Source organism: Panthera uncia, chromosome A2, assembly GCF_023721935.1.
Source record: "Panthera uncia isolate 11264 chromosome A2, Puncia_PCG_1.0, whole genome shotgun sequence".
Lineage (NCBI taxonomy): Eukaryota > Metazoa > Chordata > Mammalia > Carnivora > Felidae > Panthera > Panthera uncia.
Genome location: NC_064816.1, coordinates 154,402,477 through 154,426,808, shown reverse-complemented (window position 1 = coordinate 154,426,808; position 24,332 = coordinate 154,402,477). Strand labels below are relative to the sequence as shown.

General features: G+C 37.9%; 1 protein-coding gene across 1 annotated transcript in view; it reads right to left on the bottom strand.

The window, feature by feature from the left end:
* CNTNAP2 (contactin associated protein 2) overlaps positions 1-24,332 on the bottom strand; it is a 1,963,583-nt gene that overhangs the window by 1,180,666 nt on the left and 758,585 nt on the right. The gene's annotated exons all lie outside the window — the stretch shown is intronic.

Here is a 24,332-nt window from a genome sequence, read left to right as displayed (position 1 = left end):
CTTTCCCAAGGAGATAAAATACTTACTGATTTTAAGATACCCTTGGAAATTTCTGAGAGAAAATCCAGGCAAGGATTTATTTAAAAACCCATACAATTATCCATACAGTATGTATGGATACAATTATCCATACAATAATCCACACAAAAACATGGTTTTGTTGCTAATTATTGGCATTCATAGTAGAGTAGTTAACACTAACCAAAGATCCTAACATGACCACACTTTCTTCATATGTATTAGATTTAATGATATTTGGTGTGGCAATAGGACAAGACAGACTCCAAAATTATTCTCTTTGTTGTCTTCACAAACACTTCTGGGAAAGAGGTATCATTTTAGGATAAAAAAAAGAGTAGTTTATCTAATTTTTACCTTCTTTAACTTGAGCACATAGCACACATGTAAACGTATTCATGTTTCTAAGTATGCTCATCTAAAGGATGCCACAGGCTATTCCTGAGGCACCGTCCACAGTATCGACTCAGAGCAGAAACACTTCTAAGGGAGTTGTGTGTATATAATAGTGCCATTGCTCAGTTGGAACCTTTTGCTTGATGTAACAGCAAAACCTGGAAATGAATCGTGTTTGCTGAGTAGAGAAAAGAGACAAACACGCAGCTATCCTCATTCAAGCAGTAACAATACATTTAATGCTAAAGCAGTAATTTCTTCCTAGTGAACTCTCATAAAGGCATTCAGCAAAGCATCATCACTTATCCTTCATGGCATTCGCATTGTTGGGCTCTGAATACACAAATCACCGTAACAACATGGAAAATGAACAAATATGATCACATTGAGTTTTGTTGTTCAATGATTTCAGCACTTTTCTTGATTCAATATGTGCCCAATTGTTCCTTACGAGCAAAATCGAATGATTTTCACCATTATGTTGCACTTTCTTCTTTAGAAGAACTTAGAAAAGTCTCTAGAGAGGTTTTTATATATGCCCAAAATTTCAGAATCTACTTTTATTGGTTTCAGAAATTATTACAAAACATCCATTTGATGAAAACTATTACATTCATAACTTCTTTCTCCCTTAACAAGCCTGAAATTTTTCATTAGATTTCAAGGCGTTCTCTCTCTTACCAGCAAAATTCTGATCATGTAGGAGTATCCTGCCTAAACATGTTACCACACTGGAGGGTCCTATAGAGTCATTTCTCTTTTCCTCTGCCTTCAGTCTGACCTCTATACCTAATGATATTGAAATGCTAACTGCAGATCAGGTCCTTGCTCTCACATTTGAATTAAACTCTCTCTCTATATTATAAACTGATCTTAAATCCCAACATATTTTAAAATTAATGATATTCTAAATTAATATTTTATACTCATACACTATCTCAAGTCTTCTGACCAATTTCAACATTTCAAATACAATTACTGTTCAATTCAGATCTGGCCAAATCTAATTCCTCTTTTTCCTGAACTTAGGTCTTTCTTGAGAGAGAGAGAGAGAGAGAGTGTGTATACACACATATGTATACACACATATGTATACACACATATATGTGTGTGTACACATATATGTGTACACACACACACACACTTAACTTTAACCTGAATGATGCGTGTTATGCTTTTTTCTCCTACAAGACTGAAACTTCTAATAATGGGTGGAAAAACACATTGCTGTATTTTCCATAACGTACAGGTATTTGCCTATAGAATGCAAAAATTAAAAAAAAAAAGTACGTGTGGGGGAGAGTGCACACAAGGACTGATTCATTTCTCTCAGAATCATTTCGGTACGGCACCACACCCAGCTGACCCAGAGCCTGCTTTCATCGTTCTCACCTGTTTGTGGTCCCTTCTGAAAAAGTTGCAGTGATTTGAGAAATTCATGTTCCCTTCGATTTAGTAAATGAGGTTTTCTTATTAATATTTTCAGAATTAAATTATCATTACCCAAATACAGACTACAAAATGTTTGTCAATCAAAATCTAAACAACTTCTAAAAATAATAGCAGAATGGCAGATCATATCACTCTTTTGACTGTACAATTTCTCTGCAGGAGCAAACCTTAGTTAGATAAGGAATATTTAACAATGAGCAAAATCTTCTTGGTGACCTACTACTTGAACCTCAGAAGGGAATGCATGGAAATGAGAAAACCACAACCAGCCATGGAATACGGCAGAATACTCTTAAACAAACCTAAAACAAAAACAACTAAGACTAGATATCGACTTGGAGTTGTAAACAAGGAAATTCAGAGGAGAAGGTTAAAGGACCATAAGTGCAAGTGCTGATCACGGTCTTAGGAGGCAGAAGTGCAGTCAGACTTCACCAGGTACGAGCTGTTTCTGTGATACATTTGAAAGCCTCAAGTGAGTAGGACCAAGTTTTGTAAAACATGTTGTCCCTCTGTATACCTGGTAGTAAACTGAACTAGGTATCCTGGGCAAGTCTTTCATTGAGTAACTAAGACTCAGCATGGATATCAAAACTTTGACTTGATAAGCATTAAAAATTAAAACACTAAATTAGGGAAACAAATACGCCCATACAAGTTCAAACATCATTGTGTTCTTAAGATCTCTTTGCAAATATGACCTCTTTCCTATCTCCTGCATCTACCTTTTCTTTTTCTCTAACGGACCAAAGTCTGATCAAATATTAAATATCGTCCCAATCTGTGTGGTAGCCTTAATTTATCAGGATAAGCCAAGTAGACTTTTATTTTGCTTGGCAAACCTAAAGATGGTTTTAGAAACAAAGAATTTTTAAAATATTTTTACTTGATATATGTGTTTTGCAAAGAAAATGCTTGTGAAAATAAAACTTTTTCTATTACTTCAGCTTGTCAAATTTACAAAGCTGATTTTTATTGTCTGTTTGCTTTTCTGAAACTATTTCACAAAACACAAATCACCATAATATAAACCGTGTGCCCTTTGGTGGAAGACTATAATTACTTTAAGAATTCAGAAGAAAGACAAATCACTTTCCCCACGATGATTATAAACATCTTCATGGAAATCTAAGTGATTGAACTAATAAATGAATTCAGTGAAATTGCAAGATAAAAATTCAACACAGAAATTCAGTTGTGCTTCTACACTAATAATAAACGATGAAAATAGAAATTAAGAAAACAATCCCATTTATAATAGCATCAAAAAGAGTATATACTTAGGAATAAATTTAACCAAGGAGGTGAAAGATCTGTATGCTGAAAACTAAGACACTGTTGAAAGGAATCAAAGAAAATACAAATAAATGGGAAGATATTGTGTGTTCATGGATTAGAGGAATTATTATTGTTAAAATGTCCATACTATTTTGGGGCATCTGGGTGGCTCAGTCGGTTAAGCGTCCAACTCTTGACCTCGACTCAGGTCATGATCTCACTGTTTGTGAGTTCAAGCCCTGCATCAAGCTACACACTGTCAGTGCAGAGCCCGCGTAGGATTCTCTCTCTTCCTCTCACTCTATCCCTCCCCCGCTCACATGTGTTCTCTCTCAAAAACAAAACCAAAACTTTTAAATGTCCATACTACAGATTTGAGATAATACAAAGCCTTCTATAGATTCATGCAATCTATCAAGATTTCAATAGCATTTTTCACAGAAACAGAAAAAACAACCCTAAGATGCTTATGTAACTACAAAAGACCCCACAGAGCCAAAGAGATCTCGAGAAAGAACAATGATGGAGGTATCACACTTCCTGATTCCATACTATAATACTGCAAAGCTACGGTAGTGAAAATCGTATGGTACTGGCCTAAGAACATGCATAGACCAATGGAACAGAATCAAAAACCCAGAAATAAATCCAAGAATGTACAGTCAACTATTATTTGACAGAGAATCAAGAACACTCAATGGGGAAAGGATAGTCTCTTCAAAAAATGGTGCCTGGATATTCACAGGCAAAGAATGAAACTGGACCCCCATCTTACACTACTCACAAAAATTAAGTAGATATGGATTAAATTCTTCAATGGAAGACCTAAAACCATAAAACTCCTAGAAGAAAATACATTGGGAAAGATCCTTGACGTTGGTGGCAACAATTTCTTGGATAGACCAAAAGCACAAGCAACAAGATAAAAAACACACTGGACTACATCAAACTAAAATGTTTCTGCAAGCAAAGGAAGATCAACCAAACGAAAAGGCAACCAATAAGACAGGTGAAAATATTTGCAAACCATACATCTGATAAGAGGTTAATGTCCAAATATAAATAACTCATACATAACAAAAACAAACAATATGATTCAAAAATGGGCAAAAGACCGGAGCAGACATGTTTCCAAAGGTACACAAAAGGTGCTCAACGCGTCATTAATCATCAGGCAAATGCAAATCAAAGTAATAGTTACTACTGCACACCTCACAAGAGATAACAAGTGCTGACAAGGCTGTACACTGTTGGTGGAAAAATAAGTCGGTACAGCCACTAGATAAAATGTTCCTGTGGAAGCTGGTGGGAACTTAAATTGATACAACCACTAGAAAGCTTCTTCAAAAAATTAAAAATGAAATTACCATAAGATCCAGGAATTCCACTTCTGGGTATACACCCAAAGGAAACAAAATCATTATGTCGATGACATGACTGCAATCCCATGTTCACTGCAGCACGATATACATTATGTAATAAATATTTAACGTATATATAACTATATATATACAACTATAAATAATACATTATTACACGGCCATAAAAAAGAAGTAAATCCTGCCTTTCGTGACAACATGGATGGCACTTGAGGGGATTATGCTAAGTGAAATAAATTAGATGTAGAAAGGCAACTACTGCATGAACTGACATCTGGAATCTAAAATAAACTAATAGAGAGTAAAATGGTGGTTGCAAGGGGTTGGTGGGAGGCAGAAATGGGGAGATGCTGGTCAAAGCATACAAACTTGCAGTTATAAGATCAATAAGTTCTGGATGGGGTACCTGGGTGACTCGCTTGGTTAAGTGTCCAGATCTGGATTTCAGCTCAGGTCATGTTTCACGTTTCATGAGATTGAACCCTGCATCAGGCTCAGCACTGACAATGAGTCTGCTTGGGATCCTCTCCGTCTCTCTCTGTCCTTTCCCTGCTCAGACTCTCTAACTTTTTTTTTAAAGTTATTTTTGAGAGAGAGGAGGGGGGGAGAGGGAGAGGGAGAGGGAGAGGGGGCATGAGCAGGGGAGGGGCAGAGAAAGAGGGAGACACAGAATCCAAGGCAGGCTTCAGGCTCTGAGCTGTCAGCACATAGCCCGACGCGGGGCTCGAACTCACAGACCGTGAGATCAGGACCTGAGCCGAAGTCAAACACTTAACCGACTGAGCCACTGAGATGCCCACTCAAAATAAACACTTAAAAAATAATAATAAAATCAGTAAGTTCTGGGAATCAAATGCACAACATGGTGACTAGTTAAAAGTACTATAGTAGTTAAAAATACTGTGTTATATACTTGAAATTTGCCGAGAAAGTAAATATCAAATGTTCTTGGTGCACAGATAAAAAAAGGTAATTCTGGGAAGTGAAGGATATGTTAATCCATCTTATGTGGTAATAATTTCCCAGTATATATATGTATAGCGAACCATCACACTGTGCATCTTAACTTACACAGTGTTATATGTCAATTACATCTCAATAAAACTGGAAATAAAAGGAACTGTCTACAGGAGAAAAATTATGTGCTACACATGCAAGTTCTTTAATACTGAATTTTGTCAAACATTGGGTAGATGACTATTTTCCAGGAACATTTTCAGGTGATTTAAAGATGAATTAGAGAATCATTAAGATTCCTTCCAAAAAGTGCTCAAAACATGATGGAGAGATACATCAAAGAACATGGGATCCAACTGGAAAGGCTCTCCGTGGCAAAATCAGAGAAAATTTTGGGAAAAAATAAGTATCGATAGCAATACATTATAACCCATAAAACAAGAATACAGGAGTCTGTACTAATAGTGAGAAGAAAAAGTTCTTCCTTACAATTATTCCAATTAATAAATGTAGAAGGAATGACAGAAATAGAGTGTAACTATTTGGCCAACATCACAGTAGTTAGAATCACAAATGAATGCTAAAATTAATAGGTGGTTGTTAGTTGATAAAGTATAATGATACACAAGATTTTCGCATCATCTTAAAGTGTTTCCCCTCAATGTACTTGTTAATTATAAAAAGAAAGAGTAATCGTAAGATGGAGAAGTCACTTTAAGTGATCAATGTTAACGTCACCTGAAATGAGATGCATCAAACACCTTGTGCTTCCTGATATGATGCGCTGACAAGGGTGTGCCATCATTTGCCAAATTGTGTGAACTGAAGAAAGTTTCAACAAATTCAAAATAAGAGACATCTGGGGCGCCTGGGTGACTCAGCTGGTTAAGCATCTGACTTCGGCTCAGGTCACGATCTCAAGATATATGAGTTCAAACCTCACGTCAAGGTCTGTGCCGACAGCTCGAAGCCTGGAACGTGCATTTGGATTCTGTGTCTATCTTTCTCTCTGCCCCTCCCCCACTCATGCTCTATCTCTGTCAAAACTAAACATTAAAAAAAAAATAAGCAAAATGAGACACAGTCTACAAAATAATTGGCCATCCCTCTTCAAGCTTATGGAAGATAAAGAAAGACCCTGGAACTGTCCAAATTAAGAGAGATTTCAAAGACATGGCAATTAAATGCAATGTGTTGTCCTGGTCCAGAAAAAAAGACACTAACTGGGTAGGTGGTGAACTCTGCATAAGGTCTACAGACTATGTTCTTTTGGGGATAGTTACCATATCATTGTACTGTAGTTATATAAAGTGTTGACATTTGGGGAATCTAGGTAAAGTTATATGGAAAGTCTGTATTATTTTTAACTGTTACAGAAGTTGAAAGAAATTCTGAAATGAAAAATTAAACAAGAATGAATGAGTGAATGAATGAATGAATAAAAACATTTTATAAAAAATTGGGGGGGGGGGCGGGTGGAGCTAGGTACGATAAGCAGCACACACAAGAAGAAATGCTAAGAGTCAATGGCACCAAAAAAGTAAAATGTGTCCTTGAAAGGATAAGGGTGCAATAGTTGTATGGTCCAGACTGGGGGTTCTTCCACTTTAAGCTAAGGCATTTGTATTTTATACTATCATGAATGGAGAGCCAATGAGTTACTGTAATGTCTAATGACAAGCTCATGGAAGAGTCACTCTGTCCAAGGTCACTTCCCTTTCCCTGGGGAAATTGTATCCAGTAACTGGCCAAAGTGGAGTAGAATTCCCAGGCTCATCACCCCAACTCAGAACAATGGTGAGGAGCCATCCTAGATTCAGAACTTCCAGCGAGGTCAGCTGAAAGCTTTGTTAAGAGGAACTATACTCCAACTTCTCCCTCTTCCCAATCCTCCCTCCTTATTTCACACGTGGTGACCCCAAGAGCACCCTTAATAAATTCTCTACATGATAATGTTCATCTCGCAGTTAAATCCAATCACTAACAGAATCAAAGATGGTGCTGAGGATTGGAGGTTGGGTGATGCCACGCACTAAGAAGTTTGTAGGCAAGGAAAGGAGGTATATGAGAAAGGAAGATGGAGAGAAGAAAAATGAAGAGTGGATTTCAGCAAGCTAAAACTGAGGAGACTATGGGGTACCAGGTAGAAATGTCCAGCAGACGACTGGTATACACAGGGCTTAAATCTGCAAGCCAGTTCAGAAAAATGAATGCAAACACTGCCCTCATCCACATAGTGAAAATAGTTCAACTCCTTTTGAGTGGTGCTGCTGCTGCTGTTGGCTCTATTATCCTGTGAGGAAATCCAAATAGCCTAAGATCTATTATTTGATTTCTGATAAGATTTCTTTTAAACTAAATTCTCTTTGGTCTGTGTTTAGTCATGTGTTCAAATGGTCTAGCTGAGGATTTAGATTAGCATCTTGGACAAGTTTTGAGCAATGTTAAACCATTTCATCTGCTCAAAGATACAATAACTGCTTCTTTTTAAAGCTTCCAATGAGATAAGAAATACCCCCTACTCAAATAAGTCATTTTAGTCAGGGACAATATAGAACTCAGTGAAGCCCTGAATTTTAACAAATAAAAAGTTCAAGCTTTTCAAAGAAAATCAGGCTATCGGAATTCAAACAGACCTTCTGGGAGTGATTTAATGTATTTTTTTCTGCCTCTGTGGAGGATGGAACCTGAATGGTACCTAACTGTGATGTGAAAATGAGATAGAAAGCATATCCCAATCTATATATAAAAATACTTTGTTTTCTTATTCTGAGCACTTACCAAAAGCCATTTTAAACAGTTCTGGTAAAGATTTTCTTTCTCTGGCCATATGAATTTCAGGAATGTTATATCCACACGTTAAAGTTTTATTCATTTAATATGACCATACATTTATTCACTTTACACAACACATTCGAAGATATTTCCTTGTATGGAAGCTTAATACCATGTGCATTAGAAAGTGAACTCGAGAGAAAAATATGTCAATTCATCAATTTACTCATTTGGTTAAATATCAGTTGAACTAAGTGCTGAACCCTATAGCTTTATAAAGTAAAAGACCTTTAATGAGGAAACTGAGGCCTTGGGAACAGAGTTAGGATATTTGGGCAAGAATTAAAATTTACTAAGGGCCATTGTACTATGCTAGATTCTTTAACAAAAGGTTATCTTCTTGAATTCTTATCATCACCCAATTGTTACACGATGGTCATAAGATTATGACCATCCTCCATTTACCCATGGTGCTAAACAATGAAATGGAGATCTATAGAGGCTAAAGTATGCCCAGGGTCACATCATTAGTAAGTTTTCCACTTGTCCCTGTTATATTTCCATGAATATATTACACAGTCATTCAGTGAACAGACTGGTAGTATGAGAAACACACGTTCCAGTTTATTTCTATGATAACACCATCACAGTAACTTACATGTGTCTTCAAAGACTCACAAGAAAGACGGAATAAGGCAAGAAAGAGGTCTCCATTTTAGACTAACTTGCAAGCTTTTCAAATTAGTCCACTCTGGATAATAATTCCTATTCATTTTAATCTTATTAGTTTATCACTATTTGCTTAATCTCAAGAGTGTACCAACTGTCAATAGGTATCGGCATGGTTACAGTTAAATAGTTACATTTTCTTTTATTTATATTTAGCTTTTCCCACAAAAATACAGGTTTATCATGAAGGAAGAAAAGTGGGAGCAGTGAGTATGAATTCAGGCATTTCTTCATTATAAACACTTAAAAATTCAAAAACTGTTATTCCAAACCAACCTTAAAGAAAACGATCGTTCTCCATTTACAATACATTCTTAAGATGTATGCAGTGAAAAGTAATACTAACAATAATACCCAAATCATACTTTGGAAGATTGCTCACAAGAGTTCAACATTTTTCAGGGGCACGTATTAACTCATTGTATACATAACGTTGGAATCAAAAGACCAACCTGGCATTTAAACCCTTAGTCACTGGTTTTGCTCAGCATCAAAACTAGAGCTTGGATTCACTGACTTAATTGAGCTCTTTCTAAAGGCCATGTTCCTTGTTGAGAAGTTAACAAATATCATCTAATATTGTGATCAACAAAAATTGATAGATAATATCATACCCATTACATGAACTACTGAAATGAAAATAGTAGAGCAATTTGCTCTAAATCCCACATCTTGGGACTAAAAATCTACAACCCCAGGCCATTTGACCTCAACACCCTTGATCTCAGCAAGTGATTTTAAGAATTTGCTACTTATTTCTCAGTGGCACACTGCAAGACGTTTGGCAAAATGTTACTACAGAACATAGTTAGACTCAATTGGGAAGTGCAGCCGTATCAGCAACACTGGAAATTTGTTAGAGAAAGCAATTCTCCAGCCTCCCCATGTTATCAAATCGAACCTCTGATGGTAGGGCCTGATAATCTGCTTTCAAGGAGCTCTCCACAGGATTCAGCTATTTCAAGGAACCACACCACTGGAAGAAGTGAGAAATCCTGGCCTTGGAGGTGAGAATTAGCACAGTAAAAGGCTATTTGCTCTTCAAAAACTATTTTTCTATCTTTAAGTATCACAACAGGTAAGCCAAAAAAAAAAATGTGGAAGGAATTTTTCTCCAATAGAATGATTCCCTGCAGTTTCTTTAGGGATAGATATATAAGCTCATTTATACATAATGATTGCTAAGTGTCAAATGCCAGTAAAAGCAAGTCATATATAATGATCTATGTAAACCAAAGAGCTCTTTAAAAAGTATTTTATTTTTATTTCCTTAAACGTTTATTTATTTTGGAGAGAGAGACACAGAGTGTGAGCAGGGGAAGGGCAGAAAGAGAGGGAGACACAGGCTCCAAAGCAGACTTCAGGCTCCAAGCTAGCAGCACAGAGCCCAATGCAGGGCTCGAACTCACAAACTGTGAGATCGTGACCTGAGCTGAAGTCACATGCTTAACCAGGAGCCACCCAGGTGCCCAAAAAAGTATTTTGTTTTTTAAAAAAATTGCAACCCGAAGGACTGCAGAAAATAATTTTTTAAAAGAACTAATCAAGATTTTTTTAAATGAACTTTTTTAACATTTAAGTGTTTTGGCTATCTATGGTTCTCTCTCTCTCTCTCTCACACACACACACACACACACACACACACACACACACTAATGAGCCAGGTGTGGACACAGGTTTTGTATACAGGTGACAGTTGGCCAATGGCATTATTTAGTACCTCTAATATTGTCTAAAAGAAATATTAAATACTTTAAATATAAACCTCTCATTCCTATGCATGGTTTCTCTATTTTAAAAGAAAAAAAAACGGTAAATATTTAGGAAAAACTTGTTGACTCTGCTGATGGTTAACTTTTTTGAAGACGACTATTTGAACTAATAAGGTAGCTCAAAATAGAAGTTAAGAATAGTCATAATGGGAAATTTCAAGCATTCTCCACAAGCACTTGTGTTTAGGTATTTTGCAGATATCTGACATATCACCACAAATACTGAAAAACATAATAATAATGAACTGGAGTTCCAGGTCAATGTCCTACATTCATTGATGGCACTTCACAGAATAATTAAGGAAGCCTGTTGTTTACCTCCTCTATTCATAACCATTTCATCACTCTATGAATTAAATTAACAGTATTCACTCCATTATAACTACACAGAAGTGATTCAAAACAGTGTGAAAGCTTTAGCCTAGAATAGTGTGTTTTTGTGGCAAAAGGTTAATTTCACTATATTCATCCCATTAGAATTCAAAGACAGCTATTTCACTCAGATGCTGAAACACATGAATTGGGACTGTCAAATGCAAATTCCACTAAAATTAAATGCCTACTTAAAAAGAATTGTGCTTGCATTTCAAAAGCATCACATTTAGCTGATGGCATGCAAAATTGTCAGAATATAATACTGATTTATAGGATTTCCACTGCCAGGAGACATTGGGGAAAATAGGAGAACCAGAGGGATTCAAAAGAAACCTGATCTTTTCATGAAGGAAAAATATTAGGGATAGAGAAGTTATAAAAATAATGAGGTTGTGGAGGTATTTCAATGAACCGCACCATGGGGAAAAGTGAGAATTCCTGGCCAGGAGGGCAGCAGCTTCTCCTTCTTCCTATTATTATCACGTCTTTTCAAGAACAGGGTGCATTAGCTCTCTACAATGACACCTCCTTACAGTCACTTCTAAACCAGAAGCCATTCTTCATGCAAAGAGAGCATAAAGTGGAAAGAATGAGGTGAGAGAATAAGAATGAAGGGAAAGAGTAAAGACAAAGGGGAACCCTGAGGAAGTGAAGGCAAAGGCAGGCTGAGAAATTTAAAAAGGTAATGAAAATGAGGGAGAGGAAAAACAAGGAGAAACACAGAACCAGCAAAGAACAAAACAGCCTATTTGCATATAGCCTTTTCTATTTGCTCATCATTCTTCATTTAGTTTGGAAAAGACAATGAATATGCAAGAGAACAGCATCCATGTAGATCCTCCTCACTGACAGTGTTTATAACAGGTCAGATACACGCATTCTTCTTTACGATTTTTAAACTATTCATCAGTCCCTGCACTTTGTAGAAGGTAAATACCTTTCTTTCCCAGCTTTCGTGGCTGGATTAGAACAGATTTACCCCAGCAGACTTGGAGCATGCCCTCACAATTCGTGCTCCGTCGAAGATCTCTGTAACAGGCTGAGAAGAACGCAGAGCACCTGTTTGCCAATGTGCCAGAGGGAGAAACAAGCGTCATTATGGGTGCATCCACACATACTCTGCTTTATCTTAAAACAGAAAATTTAAATATGATACAGAAAGCAGTTTAGAGTTTGTGGGGGTATTTATGGTGTGGGAGGATTCATGAAGCCATTCACTAAAGCGCCAATACGTCTTGCTTCAGGTCAATAACTGTACTTGTTTTATTTTTTGTCTGTGAATTTTGTACTTTCTCTCAAGTACAGATTGGAGGATATGCTGAGTTTCCTGGGCACTGGGTTAGGGGAAATATAGGGCACTCTTTCTATAGGTAAGAGGGTAAATACAATTTTGACCTAATCGTGAGCAAGAAATGAATGTATTATTTCCTTCAGATTCCCACCTCAATTCACTATGATATTTCAACAGAAAAAAAAATTAAAGCCCTAAGAACGTTTGTGTCTGGAATGGTTATTAATATTTGTATAACAATTATTAATAATATATTAATAATAATTTATTAACATTACAATTGTTATACAAGTTATAATATAATTATTATATATAACAAGTTATATATAATAAGTTATACAATGTATATTACACAAATTATTATTAATAATTGTACACTAGAAGGTGGAAATAGATGGGTGGAGTTCTTCTATTTTAACTTTTCAGCCTATTATTTTAAATGGGTAGTTATCAAATAAAACTATCGATGTACATGATGTTAGCAGTCCACAATAAAACAGGTTTAAACTATGAGCGACATATTTTCTCTATCTGTACGTTTTTTTCTTTTCATAACCACGTCAAAAGCCCCTGGATATGTGTAGGTAATAACAAATAGATATCAAACATATAAAACTTAAACAAGACCACAGAATTGGAAATGGGCATTTATTTTCAATTGCTGCTAATCCAAACACAGAGGTAGAGCTGTCTTTTCTTCTCTGGACCTTTTGACATTTGCGGCAACACATTCTGCATTTCACTCTGTCATCTGTGATATTGGAAATGAAACGCTGTGTCTGATCAGAAGCATCGAGCATGAAGCCAGGCAGAAGATACATAAGTATCTCACGGTCCATCGCTCACGGTGATTGAGCTGGTGGCATCTAAAAGGGACACAGAGAGGTCTGACACACAACATCATCTCTCACTCTCAAGCTCACACACATACCAATACACATACACGTGAAGAAACGGCCTTCTCCATCTGGCAGCTACTAATTGGCTAATTGAGCATTAAGGCCTTCAAACAATGCTCAATATGAGCAGGACTGAAAATTCTCCCCTTCTCTACGGACCTAGGATGACTTCTTACAGTCTCATTAGCGTAAATACATAGAAAAAGGTGTAGGGGTGGTCAGTATTTATGTTACAATTTGACGGCATATAACACCAACTCACATTTCATGTACTTGAGGCATATATTTTATTAAATTCTGTCACAAAAACTGTATACAGAATATAACAGTTAATGTGTTATAATCCACACATATTTTAAACAAAACTGATCCAAATTAGCTCTAAATGGTGTTTTCATTTTCTTCTCTCTCTATACCACAAGTGAGTAAACAAAAAAGCCCGTGAGCCAAATTCAGCCCATCACCTATTTTTGGATGACTCATGAGCCAAGAATGAATTCTGCATTTTTAAATGGTGGGAGAAATGAAAAAAAAAAAAGATGTTATATGACAGATGAAATTCAAATGCTGGTGTCCATCAGTAAAGATTTATTGGAACACATTCATGATTCCTAGTTTACATACTATGTCTCCTTTCATGCCATGATGACAGAACTGAATAGCTTGTGACAGAGACCAAATGTATCCCGCAAATCCTAAAATATTAACTGTCTGTCCCTTTTCAATAGAACATTTGCCAGCTATTGATTTATACAATGTTCATCTACTTCAACCAAAGAGAAATAGTCAAGTCTCAGAGTTTTGGTTTTAAGCCTTAAGAGACTACAAACACAATCTCTTCTAAAAATTAATTCTTAACTCAGTAATTTATTAAAACATAACTATTTCCTTGGCTCTTCCCCCACCTCAAACCTGTACTGAAATAATATTTTATATTATAGAATACTCTAAACCAGGATGCAAATTGTCCAATAATGAAACTGAAATATGCTTTTAGATTAAAAAAAAAAGTAGAAAACAATACAAACGAGGTAGATAAGATACATCAAGGAAGAGAGTCTACACTTTTACTAGTTTGACCCTATTCTTATTTTCCACCATTGTCATCTTTTCTTTTCTATCACAAAATTTACATGAATAAATTAGAAATAGCTTTGAATTACCATAATGTGTGTATGTCTTCTCTCTTCTGGTAAATTATAACTTTGTGAGAATAGGCACAGGGTATTATGGTAGCACTGTATTTCTAAACAATCAGTGAATATTTATAAAACGAAAATGTCCTCACTGCAGATTTCTCCACCATCCAGGAAGCCTGGTCTCTGCCCATCACCATTGGTGCCTCCCTTTGCATAACAGCTGTACATCCACGGACTACATTTTTTGGCTCCCTTTCACACACACGGGGCCTTGTGTTTTCTGCCAAGAGAATGTGAGCAGAGCGACGAATCTGATTTCTAAGTTAAGGAGCGTAAAAAAGACTCATGCCTTCTCTCTTTCCAAACTCAGTGACTGAATGCAGGGGACTCTGGGCTCCAAGGTAGGAGAAGACCAAAAGAAGGAAGGAATCTGAACCATGAGTCACCATAATGGAAGCTTCTCACCAACCAGGAAAACCTACTTTGGACTGTCGTGTGATTGAGAAGAAAGCACGTGCAAACCCCTGTTATTCAGGGATTTATTTATTATAGCAGATTATGTTATCCTACCCAATAATGCCAACTCTACTTTTCATTGCAAAATACAAAGGATATACTCAGTCCTTATCTCTATTAGCTTTTCCACAGCACGAACAGTATTGATCACTTGCTTCCTTTTGAAATTCCTTTTAACTCTGCCCTTTGCTTCCTTGATTAGGGCCATTTCTACACAACCCCATCCCCCCAACACACACACACTCTCCCACTCTGAGGTTTCCCTTGGATTTCCCTGGCTTCCTTTCATCCTCCTTGGCCAGCTCCTCTTCTGTTTCAAGGTTCATATTCTCCAAAAACTCTGTTGTAGGGCCTTTTCTTACCCAGAGCAAAATCACCCACTTCAAATCTGTGGAAGAAGCCTTACTGTACTGACTAGGACCTTCACCTACAGGAAGGTGGCATTTCATGACTTAGGTCAAACTCTCATAAAACACACAGGAAACATGAAAATGTTACACCTTCCTAATGTGATTTATATTTCACCGTCCTCTTCCAAAGTTTTTCTATAATAAGGAGTCAGTAATACAGAGACTTCAGCTAATGTGGTCATTTTTTCCCTATTATAATGTATCTTTCTTAGTGTCCTCAATTACCACACACAGATTATACTTTATTTACCCTATGCATAATCTATGGGAACTAGAATTCTTTATCCCTTCAACAAATATTTATTGAGAACTTATCATGCATGAGCTAACAACACTGCTCAAAGTGTTGGAGGTACAGGGGTGAAAAGGAGAGTCTGTATCTTTACTTTCATGGATCTTATTTCAAGGGAGGAGACAGGCGATAAAGATATAAAATAATTCAAACAACGGCTATAATAATCATAACCACATTCATGGGAATAAATGGAATAAAATGTAATTATGGGGGAAGGGTCAGTTTGAGGAACAGTAAAGCACTCTTTGAGGAGACAAAATGAGATGATACCTAAAAGTGAGAAGGAATCAGCCATACAACTATCCAGGGAGGGTATTCCAAGAAGAGGAAAAGTTAAGTATAAAGAAGGCAATGATCTCAGGTAAGCAAGTGAAAGACTGCAGCGTGCCTAGAATACAGTACAAGAAGAGGCCAAAGAGGCAGACAGGAAACTGAGCGTGGGAAGGAACGGGGGCTTTAGATATTCCAAGTGTACTGGACAGCATCAGGAGGGAAGGCAACTGAGAGAACAGAAGTCTTAGGGGACTTACGTGTCTTTACCACTAATAAAATGGATGTGTTTGGGAAAGCCACTTAATTTATTGGGCTTTTGAATTCACTTTTGCAAAACATGGGGTTTGGAAATGATGGGCATTAATGTTTTATCTGGATCTAGAAAATCAACAGATCTTTAGAACTTTTACAGGTTGTATTATCTAAAACACAAGTTAACTTTAGTCAAACACTCAAAATTTTGAAGGCTATCCTTCCTTTTTTTACTGTGACAACCTTTTATTCATACTCTTACTTTAGTATAATTTCTCTCTCCATATCTATTTTCCCAAATAGACCGAAAGCTACTTAAGAGGTTGGGCCTTTTTCTATCAATTTTTGGATCTTCAGCAATGAGCATCTCATACTCATTCAATGAATACATATTGAATAAACAAGTTGAGAGTTAATTGTATAATGTCTATTCAGTACAATGAAGACAGAAAAGTCCCCCTTCTTAAAAATTCTTCTAAGAGTGTTCCCGAGGGTAAAGTTAGAATCACAGTGCCTTACATTTTTACTTAGAAAAAACTTTGAAGGCCACGTAGTCTGGCATTACTATTTTGTAGATAAGAAAACTGGTAACCAGGGGGTTTCCAAAATGTTCATGTACTCTGTAATAGAGATAAGCTTAAGAGTATATTCATGGGGATGGAGAGCTAAAAGATACTATGCAAACATCAACGGATGGGGTCACTCCAATACTTGGAAACCATACTGCTGGAACGGGACAAGCATTCCTGGTCTCATCTGAGAGGTTGTCTGGCTGGTGATCGTCAGCCCGTGTCCTCAGTGTGCGGAGTGGTGCCACCTACCTAAAGGCCAGCTCAACCGGCTGTGACCTTTATTTACCAAACACAGGACCATTATCACTGGATCAGCAAAGTGCTGAAATGAGAAGCTCTTTGTAGAAGAGATCTGCTTTGATATTGTAAACACAGCTGAATTAAAAAAAAAAAAAATCAAATTCTCTCAAAGTTTCAAAGTAGATCCTAACTTATTTAACTGAAAGGGTAAAACAGAAATTAATCGTTGGTGAACTGAAATAGGCTCCTACCTACAGGAGACTGCCTGATCTGGGGTATTATTCTATAGGAAGAGAGTACAAGAGGAACGGACTTTTTGCTCCACCGCTTTAAGTCTTTTAAGTCCTTTTCTATATTTACTCCTATCTTATCTTTTTAAAAAATTCAATTTCTTTGCACAGTGTTCAATCTCTTTAAAAATAATTAAAAAAATGAAAAGCCCAATGTGTGTGGTACCACACAGATCTTCATGCTGAAGTTTTATTTACTTATCTTTCTTCCACATCAACCTACACAATTTGGCAGGACCCCTCATTTGAGCTTCTGAAGATCTGAAACTCTGGCCAGCCTGGCAGCAATGAAAAGTCTGACAGTTAACAGGTTTCATTTGCTCACCAAAATAAATATGAGAATAATTAAAAAGTTTAAAAGCATACAATACAGTTTCCCTGAGAATTATCCACTTGAACTGCCAGTTCTTCCATTGACATTATATAAGAGTTTATTTTAAAAATATCTAATAAAATGGAATAAATACCTAACTTATTCATGGCAGGGATCCCAAGAATTTTAGCTTTGTTCTCAACACTCTATCACTGTCTTTCATATGCAAGGTGCTGCTGTTTACATGTGGCAAAAAAGACTAACTCATCATCAAAGAGAGTAAACACTTTCCAAGAGTCATGTCAAATTATAATCAGTCTTTAATTATATTGTTTTACTCTCTCCTGGTCTCTTTACTGTTTTCTCCTAATTTATATTCTTCCTTTTTTCTACTCATTCTGGACAGTTATCAATGATATCTTGATGCTTTTCCTTCCTTCTAATCTTGTGTATTGTGTGTGTGTGTGTGTGTGTGTGTGTGTGTGCATTGAACACCTAGAAAGCAATATAAAGTATTATTCTATACTCATTCCCCATGCAAGGTTTACATTGAATCATAAACCATAGTTCACTCTTCCCTGGCCTTTGTATTTTTTTAAGATCTTATTTTTAAATAATCTCTACACCCAATGTGGGGCTCAAACTCAACAATCCTGAGATCAAGAGTTGCATGCTTCACCAACTGAGCCAGGCAAGTGCTCTATTATTGGTATTATTTTTATGTTAATTCATCACTTGAACAAGGAAATCGCGAACGAATTTGGTACCGGTACTATATTTTACCTTGTATTTTAAGGGTTTCTGTTTTCAGATTTTCTTATTGTGTCGATTACAATGGCTATATAATTACATACAAATTTCTTAACTCATTCCCATCAGACATTAGGTGTTTGACTTGGTGCCATACAAAGTGAGGTATTTAGCTCACTTTATTTTTTTTTTTTATTTTTTAATGTTTATTTATTTTTGAGGGTGGGGGAAGGCAGAGAGAGAGGGAGTCACAAAATCTGAAGCAGGCTCCAGGCTGTGACCTGTCAACACAGAGCCCAACACGGGGTTTGAACCCATGAACCATGAGATCATGACCTAAGCCGAATTCGGATGCTTAACCAACTAAGCCACCAAGGCTCCCCTCACTTTATCATCTTCTAAGTATTCCCCACATCCTTCTCTGATTTCATTGATTAAAATATTATTTTTTTTTATTTTTGTGCTACTTACCATATATTCTTAAATACTATTTTTGAACTTGTATTTATTAATACATTTGCTCTCTAAAAAACCTGGAAAATCTACCTAGGAAGGCTTAGGAATCCTAATGTGTGTTCTGGTACCTCAAAATAATATTCCAGTTTTTCTAAATTATTCCTAAAATAAGTACTTCTATAATGACCTTAAATTGCACTTTGTTTCTTTGGACTAAATATAAAGACAAAGGAAAAGTTATTTTGTACCCTAGACCAGCACTGGCCAATAGCTCTTTCAGTGATAACGGAAATAATTCTGTATTTGCACTGCCCGCTGGTAAGAAAAAGAATGAGAAGGTGCTATTCTTGCTCTCAAGCCCTGGAGACATGGATTATATGTAGACATAGCTGAGAAAAATGCAAGGTAAATATATAGAGAGTTATATTTATTTAACCCTTAACCAGTTATCTATTGCTCTCCTTTAGTTCCAAAAGATTCAGACATCTAACTTGGTGTTTTACTCGAGTAATACATCTCAAACTTCATGCATTTTCCAACATACACTCTTAACTCCACCTCTACTTGAAGCGCCTCCGTGACTTGAGTACAGACCCGGCACAACACTTGTTAAAAGGGTCTCTTGAAGTTTTAATGGTTTCCCATCTGCGCTAACAGTCATTGTAATGTTGTGTGTTGGGGGGGGGGGATGGGAGGTGGGGGAACAGCCTTAAAAATAGCCACACGCGCTTAGTGGCAAACATTGGACAATTTCTGAGGAATAATGATTATGTCAGAGTCTTTTATTCATCGAAAAACATTCCGTGAGAGCCCTTGTAGTGTCAGAGGCTGGCCTACAATTTCCAGGCCGAGGAGAGAAGATCTACTGCAAAGCATGAAGAAGTGAGAGGAATAATGAAATATAGCTGTGTTTCAGTTTGCGCTCTGCCATTCACAATTTTGGGTACTTTTTTTTTTTTTCTCTTCACTCTTTGTTTATTTACATCCAAGTTAGTCAGCATATAATACAATAATGATTTCAGGAGTAGATTCCAGTGATTCATTCCCTATGTATAATACACGGTGCTCATCCCAACAAATGTCTTCTTTAATGCCCCTCGCCCATTTAGCCCATCCCCTAACCCATAACTCCTCCAGAAACAGTTTGGGTACTTTCTTGATCTTCACTTTCTTCACCTCTAAATGGGAATGACAATGCTAAATTTGAAAGATTCTTAACAAGGCGTTTGCAAATGAAAACTGCTACATAGTAGTTGCTCAGTTGCTGGGAGCTGATATTATTAAGCTATTTTTTGCATTAATCACAATTACTTCTAAATTATTAAATAATTTGTTACACATTTGTAACAAGGATTTGTTTATAATCCTTAATTTGTAATAGGGATTACATGAGTTGCAATGTGACAGCATTTAGCAAGGCATGTGACACACAATACACGGCCACTGAACATTAACTCACACGCTCACCCAACACTGCTCTCATTCCCTTGACCCAAGCAGCAGCCGTTACTGGGCACCTTCACAACCTTCACACCCAGTCTACTACTGCTACTCTGCCTCCAGGGTGCCTGTGCTCCGCCGGGTAATTAGTTTTCGGCTACCATGTTTTGTGGGGCAGAGCTTTCTGTTGCACATCTGAACTACCCAGAATTGCCCATAAGATACCCTTTCACGCTATTCGGCACATGACAGATTTAGACCGAAGTAGATATTGAGTTCAGACGTTGCTGAAGCAAGAACACAGAAAATATTTTTTTAAGTTACTACGTGGGTTCTAGTTGATCAGGGGCTCAAAGTCTGCATCCGTCATCTGTTCCTAAATATACTAACTTTGGAGTACTGGATACTTGTGTCTCCCACCCCCACCCTTCATATATATTTGCTTGCACCAGTTAGCGCAGGGCCCTAAGAACCTCTCCTCGGCAGGAACAACAGCTGGGACTAGAGCCTTCATGGTGGTTCAAAGACATAAATACTTGCCTGGTGGACTGAGTGACCCCAAACCAAGACCAGACTGCAAGAGAAGATATTAATGGTGTCTGGATTAAAGAACAAGAACCAGACACCTCAATGTAAGACCTGATTCTGGGCACATCCTGATCACTGGATGCTCCCTGGCTGGAAGACTCCATGTGGTGTGTGAACTTGCACGTACATCTAAGTGGAAAAGCTGTACATGTGACAGTGGTCCCTCTAGACACAGATAATCTGTGTCCCTGATTAAGTACCACAGAAGAATAGAAAATTATCTCTTTCAGGTCATCGGAATACTTCTTTCTGCTCACCTCTCTGCAGGCTACACTAAGATCAAAAGGCGTAAGAAGAGCAAGACCAATGAGCTTACAGTAGATGTTTTGCATGGGACTAATGACAACAATTCTTGCCTCCCTTATTCATCCCCACACAAGCAGCTCATGGAGGCACTACTGTGGGGCCCCCACAAAAGGTAACATGCACTTCAACTTTCCCAGCAGTGGTGGCACATGAGAGCCAGAACTGATCCAACAAATCAGACAGCTACCTCAGAACAACCATGGAAATAATGTGGAGGACATACCTGGAAGACTGAAATTTTTGCCAGTTTAGTAGACTATTTTCAAAACCACTGTCATGTGTATGTTAATGCAAATGACACCCGGTGTGTACTCAAAGGTGTGGGTGCCCTGATACACCTAATGTATGTTTGCATCCTTCTTCTAATTGTTTCTTAATCATACCCCCCCTAAACAAAATTTGGGCAAGCACAACAAAATGGTTCTCTATACCCTGTTTTTTATAACTGTATCTCCTAAATGCCTTTATTCATTCATTCATTCATTCATTCATTCATTTATTTATTTATTTATAGAGAGTGAGAGAGAGAGAGTGCACAAGGGAGGAGAGGGGTAAGGGCAGGGTGGGGGGGGAGAGAGAGAGGGAGAGGGAGAGAGAGAGAGAGAGAGAGAGAGAGAGACAGAGAGAGAATGAGAAAATCTTAAGCAGGTTCCATGCCCAATGTGGAGCCCAATATGGAGCTCAACCCCATGACCCTGGGATCATGACTGGACCTGAAATCAAGAGTTAGAAGCTCAACCAACTGAGTCACCCAGGCACCCCGTAAATGCCCCTAAACACAATGCTATACGTTAGGGGTTGGTAAACCATGGTCCCCAGACAAAATCCGGCCAGTCACCTGTTTTTGCAAATAACATTTTTTTGGAACACACCCACTTGTATTTATTTAGGTATTGTCTATGGCCTCTCTCAGGCCACAATGGCGGAGTTGAGTACTGAGACAGTACTAATTATTCAGCCATAAAGTCTGTAAGTTCTCTATCTGGCCCTTTATAGAGTCTATGGATTCCTCTTATACGTGAAAAAGATATTCATTAAACATTTGTTTAAAAATTTTAAATTTGCTCCAAACTATTTCTAAATTCACAGAAAAAACTATCTTGTTCCTCAATTTGCTAGGCTTAAACTACCTTAAGACTAAAGAGAATACCTGGTTTACCTAATTATCAACTTGTCAGTATAGTATAAGCTAATACCAATGCCAGAGCTGACTAGCTGATCGGTACTCAGTAGTTAAAAATGGCGCTTGGTGGGTGCCTGGGTGGCCCAGTCAGTTGAGCGTCCGACTTTGGACCAGGTCGTGATCTCGCAGTTCAGTTTGTGGGTTCCAGGCCCACCTCGGGCTCTGTGCTGACAGCTCGGAGCCTAGAGCCTGCTTCAGATTCTGTGTCTCCCTCTCTCTCCTCCCCTCCCCCTCCCCTGCTTGCACATGCACTCTCTCTCTCTCTCTCTCTCTCTCAAAAATAAGCATCAAAAAATTTTGTTTTAATTGCACTTGGTGTACACCTTTATTTTAGGATCTTGCTGCCTTCTATTAAGATATCTGGGCATTAAATTAAAATAAAACAGTTTTAAAGACAAACCAAAAGAAAGCTTAACTGCATGCTATTCTTTCACAGAAACAGATACTTCACTTAGTTAAGTGACAATGGTGAGAAATCTTACGTGTTTTAGTAACATCCTGCAGCAAGTTTCATTGCTCTGTAAACGTTCGCCAGGGTTTGGTTCTTGACCGCAATGACAGTATTCAAAACAAAACCACTAAAAAGTTATTTCGACTCAGGAATAGTGGGCTGAGGCTGTGGAGACAGTTTCTGATTCTGATTTGGATCTCAAATGCAACCCTGATAAACCAAGATGGAGCTCCTGGACTTCCTCCTTTACTGCCTCTACTGCAGCTCATCAGCGCGACAGGACAGCCTGTTGTTCGGAGCCCTCTCCCTCAGAATGTTCTTATCTTCCATCAGGCAACCACTCGACATAAAAAACCACCCTGTCTTACCTAACACAGTGAAATAAATAAACCCGTGTCTCCCTGCTTAGGAAGATGGGCTTTCGGATCGTTTCTTTGCAAATCAGAACCCTACTGTGTCGAGGGGCGCCTGGGTGGCGCAGTCGGTTAAGCGGCCGACTTCAGCTCAGGTCACGATCTCGCGGTCCGTGAGTTCGAGCCCCGCGTCGGGCTCTGGGCTGACGGCTCAGAGCCTGGAGCCTGTTTCCGATTCTGTGTCTCCCTCTCTCTCTGCCCCTCCTTGCTCACTCTCTCTCTCTCTCTCTCTCAAAAATTAATAAACATTAAAAAGTCTTTCTTAAAGAAATATCAGGATGGGGCGCCTGGGTGGCGCAGTCGGTTAAGCGGCCGACTTCAGCCAGGTCACGATCTCGCGGTCCGTGAGTTCGAGCCCCGCGTCAGGCTCTGGGCTGATGGCTCGGAGCCTGGAGCCTGTTTCCGATTCTGTGTCTCCCTCTCTCTCTGCCCCTCCCCCGTTCATGCTCTGTCTCTCTCTGTCCCAAAAATAAATAAAAAACGTTGAAAAAAAAAATTTTTTTTTAAAAAAGAACCCTACTGTGTCGAGCTATTCAGAGTTCATAAGCTGTACAATATCCAAGGCAGTGCGGCTCAGACAGCAATGCTTTAATTGCTTGGTGATGCCTCAGGACAATATGAAAGAATTTCCAAAAGTCTAAATAAATATTAAGCACCAAATCAGTTTTCCAGCAGTATGACATCCCATTTGATCTTTCTATTTACCTACCCCGTGTAAATCCTGGCTGAATGTATGTAGGCACTGCACACTGTGTTTGCAAGAAATCTAAACTGTGTTACTGCTTAAGACACTGCATTTAACTCACTGAAATAAGCAGGTTAAAGGGGCTACGACGTTGATCTGCTGTATGAGATATAAAAAAGAGTGAGGCAATAACTACACCATGCTACTCAAAGCGGAATATAAAAACACATCTGGAAAATCAGAAAGTTAAATGAATAATAAACACTTAGGACATTTTTATTTCCTCTAACAAAGATTTTCTAAGACGGCCGATTTCATCGCCTTACACAAGAGCCGAGGACACACAATCTTGGAGAAAGCAAATTTTGCACAAGGACAAGTGAATATATGATCACCATCATTCAGATAACTACCAAGTTAAAAAACAGGGATAAATATA